At 51.3% G+C, this 7,791-nt stretch overlaps 1 pseudogene; it reads left to right on the top strand.

Annotated features, from left to right (window-relative positions):
- The first annotated feature begins 479 nt into the window (after nucleotides 1-479).
- On the top strand, nucleotides 480-7,446 carry LOC143767876 (uncharacterized; annotated as a pseudogene).
- Nucleotides 7,447-7,791: the final 345 nt, after the last annotated feature.

Here is a 7,791-nt window from a genome sequence, read left to right on the forward strand (position 1 = left end):
CCTTCTCTTTGTTTTTCTATCCTATCTTTTATTTGGCAACCATGGCTGCGAAAGGAGAAGCCTGGTACACCCAGCAGAAGAAGGACGCTCTTGCTGGGATATGCACGTACCATGGCCTGAACCCCCAGGGCAAGACCAAGACTCAAATGGTGGCTGAACTGGTGCAATATGAAGCAGACCAAGCCAGGCCACGGAGCCCAGAGGCCGCAGAAGCCAGCACAAGCGAACATAGTGCTGCAGCAGAGGTCCAACCACTGAATACAGGCCCTACTGGCAACCAGGGGGGCGCAGACCTCCTCCTGCAGCTTGCTCTGCAACAAGGCTCCGCAGATGACCTAGAGAGAAGTCTGCAGCTGATCCAGCAATACCAGGAGCGAGCCGAGCGAGAGGGCCGAGCAGAGCGAGATGCCCAGGCCCAGCGAGCCGAGTGAGAGGCCCAAGCGGAGCGGGAGTACCAGCTGCAGTTAGCCCGACTGCAAATGCAGGGGTCGTCCCAGTCCGGCCGTGAGCCCAGCAACGCTCAGACACCGAAGCCCCGGCCTGATCACTTACCTGTTATGGAAAAGGACGGGGACTTGGACACTTTTCTGCGGGCCTTTGAGAAAGCATGCAGACAGTACCAGCTGCCTACACAAGAATGGGCACGATACCTGACCCCAGGGCTGAGAGGCAAAGCTCTGGAGGCGTTTGCTGCCCTCCCTCAAGAACAAGATGGTGACTATGAGGCCATCAAGCAGGCTCTGATAGCCAAGTACCAGCTTACACCCGAGGTGTACCGTAGAGAGTTCCGGACCCTCCAACGTGGCCCACATGACAGTTACAGTGATGTGGTGCATGGACTGGGGACCCACTTTGACCAGTGGACCCAAGGACTGTCAGTGACCACCTTTGCACAGCTACAAGACCTGATGATCAAAGACCAGTTCTTACATCTTTGCCCAGCTGAGGTGCGACAGTTCGTGATGGACAGAGACCCCAAAGATGTAACGAAAGCAGCGCAGATTGCCGATGCCTATGAGGCCAACCATAGATAGGAAGTGCGGAAGCCAGTCACCACCAGCTGGAGAGGGGGTAAGCCTGCAACCAACACCAGTATCCCTGCCAGCCAAAACACCAGAGGTCCTGTCCCCGTGGCCAACAGCACCAGACGTACCAACGACCCTCGCCTGTGTTACCACTGCAAGCGGCCTGGTCACTACTGTCCAGACAAGCCGAAGAACCACTCATCCAAGGCCCCAGGGCCTAATGCAGCAGTTCTTTTGGTGGGTGGTGTGGCTGGGAGGGTGTGTGACAACTTACAGCACGTCACCGTGGGAGGCCATGTTGCTACAGGCCTCAAAGACACCGGGGCTGAACGAACCCTCATCCGACCCGAACTGGTGGCCCCTGAAGAAATCATTCCGGGGAAAACCCTAACTGTCACTGGGATTGGGGGCATCAGATGTCCCTTACCGATGGCCCGGGTTTATATTGATTGAGGTGCCGGGAGCGGGGTGAAGGAAGTGGGACTGTCTGATAATTTGCCCACTGATGTTTTGTTGGGGACTGATTTGGGGAGGTTGGTTGCATACTACGTCCCTGACACCCCTCCCCAATCTGCTAATAAGGGTAACGTTAACCCTGATGATGATGATGATGATGATGATGGGAAATTGCATGTGTTACCTGACCATGCTTTATCTTGTAATGATGCATCTGATAACCATTTTTTCCCTAGGATTGATGGTGAAAATGTTGTACCTGTGCCAACGGAACCTGATAATGATTTTTCTGTGAAAGTTGATGTGTCCCTAGGTACAGGAGTGCTCAGCCACATCGCTCTGCGGAGTGAGATGGCTGAGGAACCCCTAGCAGGGGCAAGTGTCGGTGCTACAGGAAATGGGGAGATACATGGGAACCGTGAGGAAGGTGATGCCATGCAATTGACCAGTGCCACCGAGGAAGGTAACTGGCCCATAAGTAGCAATGCTCCTGAGGTAATGGGGGTGGATGGGGAGGTAGAACCCATAGCAGCGTCGGCTGATGGGTCTGTAGAAATCCCCGGGGATAAAGCCTACGTAGCTGCTGTCACCCACAGTCAGAGTGCCCGGAACGCAGATAACTGTCTGCCTCCCGGACCCTCCTCAGTCATCAGTGTGACTGAACCAGAGGTGGACCCAGAGCAGGTCCCAGAGGGCTCCCGTGGGGAAGGGACCCTGACATCGCTTCTGGCTTCCCCTAGCCAGGAGTTTCAGGCCGCTCTGCACACAGATGCATGCCTAGAGAGTTTGAGACAACTCGCCGGGACGCCCTTCTCCGAGACTGATAAGGAGAAGGTGTTCTGGGAACGAGGAAGGTTGTACTGGGAGACAGTATCCAGAAAATCGCAAAAGGAGTGGTTGAGGGAAAGACAGCTGGTCGTCCCGCAGCAATTCCGGGGTGAGTTGTTACTGATTGCCCATGAGATCCCGCTAGCTGGACACTTGGGGATCAGCAAAACAAAGGCCCGGCTGTCTCAACACTTCTATTGGCCTAAGATGGGGACAGATGTGTCAAACTACTGCCGCTCCTGTGTCACCTGTCAAAGAGTGGGGAAGGCGGGGCCTGCCCTTAAGGCTCCCCTGATCCCTTTGCCAGTGATAGAGGAGCCTTTCCAGAGGATCGCGGTGGACATTGTGGGCCCGCTGGCCGTCCCCAGCAGCTCTGGAAAGCGATATATCCTTACTGTGGTAGACTACGCTACCCGGTACCCAGAGGCAGTAGCTCTGTCGTCAACTAGGACAGATAAGGTGGCGGATGCCCTGTTGGCTATCTTTTCACGTGTAGGATTTCCCAGGGAGATGCTTACTAATCAAGGGACCCAATTCATGTCTCGCCTAATGGAGGCTCTCTGTAAGAGAATGCAGGTGAAGCACCTGGTATCGAGTGCATATCACCCACAGACCAATGGCTTGTGTGAATGCTTCAATGGTACCCTCAAACAGATGCTACGCATGCTGGTTGAGACACAAGGGCGCGACTGGGAGCGGTACCTCCCACACCTGCTATTCGCTTACCGAGAGGTTCCGCAGGCCTCGACGGGGTTCTCCCCCTTCGAGCTTCTGTATGGCAGGCGAGTCCGGGGACCCCTTGGGTTGGTAAGAGAATCCTGGGAAGAGGAGCCGAACCCTTCTGAAGTGTCCATAGTGGAGTATGTCATGCGCTTCCGTGACAAGATGCAGACCTTGACGCAGTTGGTGCATGACAACATGACGCAGGCTCAGGCTGATCAGAAGCACTGACACGACAAGAACGCCCGGGAGCGGACCTACCACGTGGGTCAAAAGGTGTGGGTGCTGGTCCCCGTACCAACGGATAAGCTTCAGGCAGCTTGGGAGGGCCCGTACGTCGTCCACCAACAGCTCAACCCGGTCACCTACGTGGTCACGCTTGACCACGCTCGGGGTAGGCGAAAGGCCTTTCACGTCAACATGATGAAGGCTCATCACGAACGTGAACCTTTCGTCCTACCGGTCTGCAGCTTACCCAAAGACGGGGAGAAAGACACCCTCCCGGACATGCTGGCCCAAGCCAAGGCCCGTGGGTCCATCGAGGACATGGAGGTAAGCGCCTCGCTAACTGAACCACAGCGGGTGCAGTTGCAAACCACCCTGGAACCCTTCCGGGTCGTGTTTCCCAACCAAGTCAAGTAAAAAAGGCAGCACACTGCAGCGCTAAGACATGCAAACATGAAACATGAAAACTGAACTGCAATACTGCACTAGAAATATGAAAAATGCGAGCATTTAGCGCATAAAAATGGCCAATTGTATGTGTACCTGATAGCCCCTTTACGGCATCTCTTGTATATCAGGTCCTACGCTTGCCTACCTCGCTGAGAATAAACGTCTCCATGTGAATGGGTACCTGTGAAAACCTCTTCCTAGACTCATATTCTCTCTCTCTGTGGAGGGGTACTGGACCTGCTGCGATTAAAACACCTGGGCTAGGAGGCGGAGTGCTCAGTCAGAAGGCTAAATAATATATTTGAAAAAACTGACCGTCACATCCATACATAGACTAAGTGTGAACAGGTGCTGAACCTAGAGTAACCAACTCATATATAGTCAAGTAAAAGAGGCAGCACACTGCAGCGCTAAGACATGCAAACATGAAACATGAAAACTGAACTGCAATACTGCACTAGAAATATGAAAAATGAGAGCGTTTAGCGCATAAAAATGGCCAATTTTATGTGTACCTGATAGCCCCTTTACGGCATCTCTCGTATATCAGGTCCTACGCTTGCCTACCTCTCTGAGAATAAACGTCTCCATGTGAATGGGTACCTGTGAAAACCTCTTCCTAGACTCATATTCTCTCTCTCTGTGGAGGGGTACTGGACCTGCTGCGATTAAAACACCTGGGCTAGGAGGCGGAGTGCTCAGTCAGAAGGCTAAATAATATATTTGAAAAAACTGACCGTCACATCCATACATAGACTAAGTGTGAACAGGTGCTGAACCTAGAGTAACCAACTCATATATAGTCAAGTAAAAGAGGCAGCACACTGCAGCGCTAAGACATGCAAACATGAAACATGAAAACTGAACTGCAATACTGCACTAGAAATATGAAAAATGAGAGCGTTTAGCGCATAAAAATGGCCAATTTTATGTGTACCTGATAGCCCCTTTACGGCATCTCTCGCATATCAGGTCCTACGCTTGCCTACCTCGCTGAGAATAAACGTCTCCAAAAATGTGTTTTCCAACCGACCTGGAAGGACTAAGTTAGCAGTCCATGAGGTGGACACCGGGAATCATGCCCCACTACGGCGAACACCCTATCGAATCTCCGACCAGGTGCAGCAGGTTATGCGCCAGGAGATCGATGAGATGTTACAGCTGGGGGTGATTCGACGGTCAAAGAGCGCGTGGGCCTCACCTGTAGTTCTTGTGCCAAAGAAGGACCGGACCACCCAGTTCTGCGTGGACTAAAGGAGGCTCAACGCCATTACAGCCTCTGACGCGCACCCAATGCCGCGCATCGATGAGCTGCTTGAGAAGTTAGCTGGCGCAAAATACCTGACCATAATGGATCTGAGTCGAGGATACTTGTAGATTCCCCCAAGCCCCGAGGCGCAGGAGAAGTCCGCCTTTATCACACCCTTTGGACTGTACGAGTCCACGGTCATGCCCTTTGGCATGAAGAATGCCCCTGCCACTTTCCAGCGGATGGTCAACCTCCTGCTTCAGGGACTGGAGAAGTACACAGTGGCGTACTTCGATGACATTGCCATCTTCAGTCCCTCCTGGGAGGAACACCTGCAGCATCTCGAGGAGGTGCTCAGGCGAATTCACCAAGCAGGACTGACTATCAAGCCCGGAAAGTGGCAGAAGGGCATGAGGGAGGTCCACTACCTGGGGCACCGGGTAGGCGGAGACACCCTAAAGCCAGAGCCTGAGAAAGTGGGCGCGATTGTGAACTGGCCCACTCCCAGGACAAAGAAACAGGTGATCTCCTTCCTGGGCACTGCAGGGTACTATAGGCGCTTCGTACAGCACTACAGTAGCCTGGCAAAACCTTTGACGGTTCTCACCAGGAAGAAGCTACCCCACATCGTCAACTGGACAGATGGCTGTGAGGGGGCCTTCCAGGCTATGAAAACCGCACTGTGCAACGCCCTTGTGTTGAAAGCAGTCGACAGCAGTCGACCGTTCTTGGTACAGACTAACGCCAGCAAGTTTGGCCTCAGTGCTGTGCTCAGCCAGGTTGACTCGGAGGACCAAAAGCACCCCGTGTTGTACCTGAGTCGGAAACTTTTGCCGAGGGAAGTAGCCTACTCCACCATCGAGAAGGAGTGCCTGGCCATAGTCTGGGCCCTGCAGCGCTTGCAGCCCTACTTGTACGGTCGCACCTTCACTGTGGTGACCGACCACAACCCTCTGCGCTGGCTAAACGCCATGTGTGGAACCAACGGCAGGTTGCTACGCTGGAGCCTTGCCCTTCAGCAATTTGACTTCACCATTGAACACAAAATGGGCAGGGAGCATGGGAATGCAGATGGACTGTCCCGCCAGGGTGAACCTACTGAGGTGCGCATGGAGGCATACCTAAATGTTATGCCTCCGAAGCACACGCCAAAAAAGGGAGGTGTCACGATATTGTATTAAATATCATATAAGTTTAGTTTCTCCTGTTAGCCCAGGCTGTGGGCTAAAACACCCCCCCTTCCCTGTGTTTCTAACTGTCTGTGTAGAAGAGCTTGCCTTGTCAATGTATGGGGGGGAGTTTTATTGAAGAAAGGTATTTACGACCGCTAAACTTAGCTGCATAGACAGTTGTACCAGCTTGAACTGGTAGAGAAGCTTCCAGAATCCATGAAAGTCCTTTGTTCTGTTTTTGTAAGATATTATGCAAACCAATTAAGATAGGAACAGGAAAATGCATATTCTTAATCTCCCTCGGTGGATCTATCTGCCACGGTAAGCACGGGCTTCTAACTCCATCTGGTAAAGAAGTAGGCATTTCTCTGTAATTATGCATCCCAAATAGGACATATTTGATCTCATTAGAATGCCAACACTAATACGAGATGAATGCTGGGTTTGTTATGACTATGACATGTTCTGTAGCAAAGTTATAAGCATTAGACCAATTGAGGTAGAATGTCCTAAGACTGAAGAGATAGGACGGACTGTGGAAGCCAACCCTGGTGGTGATGTCATGGGCTGCGGGTTATAAGTTTCTGGCAGGCTTCCAGCAAGGGGTTGTTAGTTTTTTACCTGAAGAGCCCTGAGCAAGTCCTAATGCACTGGGACGTATGGGAACTCCACTAGCCTGGTTGCCTGCAATGCTCTGAACACATGTAAGTGTTATTTCTCAGTTATTCCCTGTTTTTTTATAATTACCTTGTACATATTTGCAATTGTCTCTTTTGTAACATCCTTGTAAAATAACTTTTTATAAACGCTGCCTAAAAATCATTTATGGAGTATAATATTTAATATACTAGATTCGTTCTCCCTGTTCTAAAACGTACCTTGTCCCCTGAAGGGAATTACACTACTGTGTTGGGTTAGCTTCGGACCCGTTTAATCGAAGCTGGTGGCAGCTTACCGTGTGCAGGCCTTTGGGTGTTGCAGCAACTGCGGCGTTGATAATTATTGTTCCTGTCTGAGCGGTAGTAGTTTATCGCGTTGCTGCAGCGTGCCCAATAGCCAGTACATAGCAGTCAGCCTTTCTGGCGACTAATTACCCTAGGTGCAGTACCTAATCTGACCTGACAGAAAGGGGGCGCCAGAGAGCTGCAAGGTTTAAGTGGAACTGTAAGGGGGATATTCATAGATCCCTGCAGTTCATGGTATATTGAAGAGCAGTGAGATACCTAAAAAAAGCCCCTGCTGTAAACTAAGAGGTCAATAGCTGTTGTGATTCGGTTATTTGGCTCCCCCAGTGGTCGCTTATGGTACTGATGTCTTGTGAGCTTTTCACCTGTTTCTATCAGGATGTGGGAGTTTTCTATTTAGCCTTGCTCCTCAGTCATTCCTATGCCGGCCATCAATGTAACCAAAGTCTTTCTGTTGCATGTACCTGCTCCCAGTCTGCTGACCAGCTAAGTTGGACATTTCTGTCCTTAGTCTATTTTTGTATGTTTTGTCCAGTTTGCAGTTATGTGATTCTCTGCAGCTGGAAGCTCTCGTGGGCTGAAATTACCACTCCGGTGCCATGAGTTGGCACATGAGTTTAAGGTAATTTCAGGATGGTATTTGATAGGGTTTTGTAGCTGACTGCGAAGTCCACTATTGTATCCTCCTGCTATCTAGTTAG

Source organism: Ranitomeya variabilis, chromosome 4, assembly GCF_051348905.1.
Source record: "Ranitomeya variabilis isolate aRanVar5 chromosome 4, aRanVar5.hap1, whole genome shotgun sequence".
NCBI lineage: Eukaryota > Metazoa > Chordata > Amphibia > Anura > Dendrobatidae > Ranitomeya > Ranitomeya variabilis.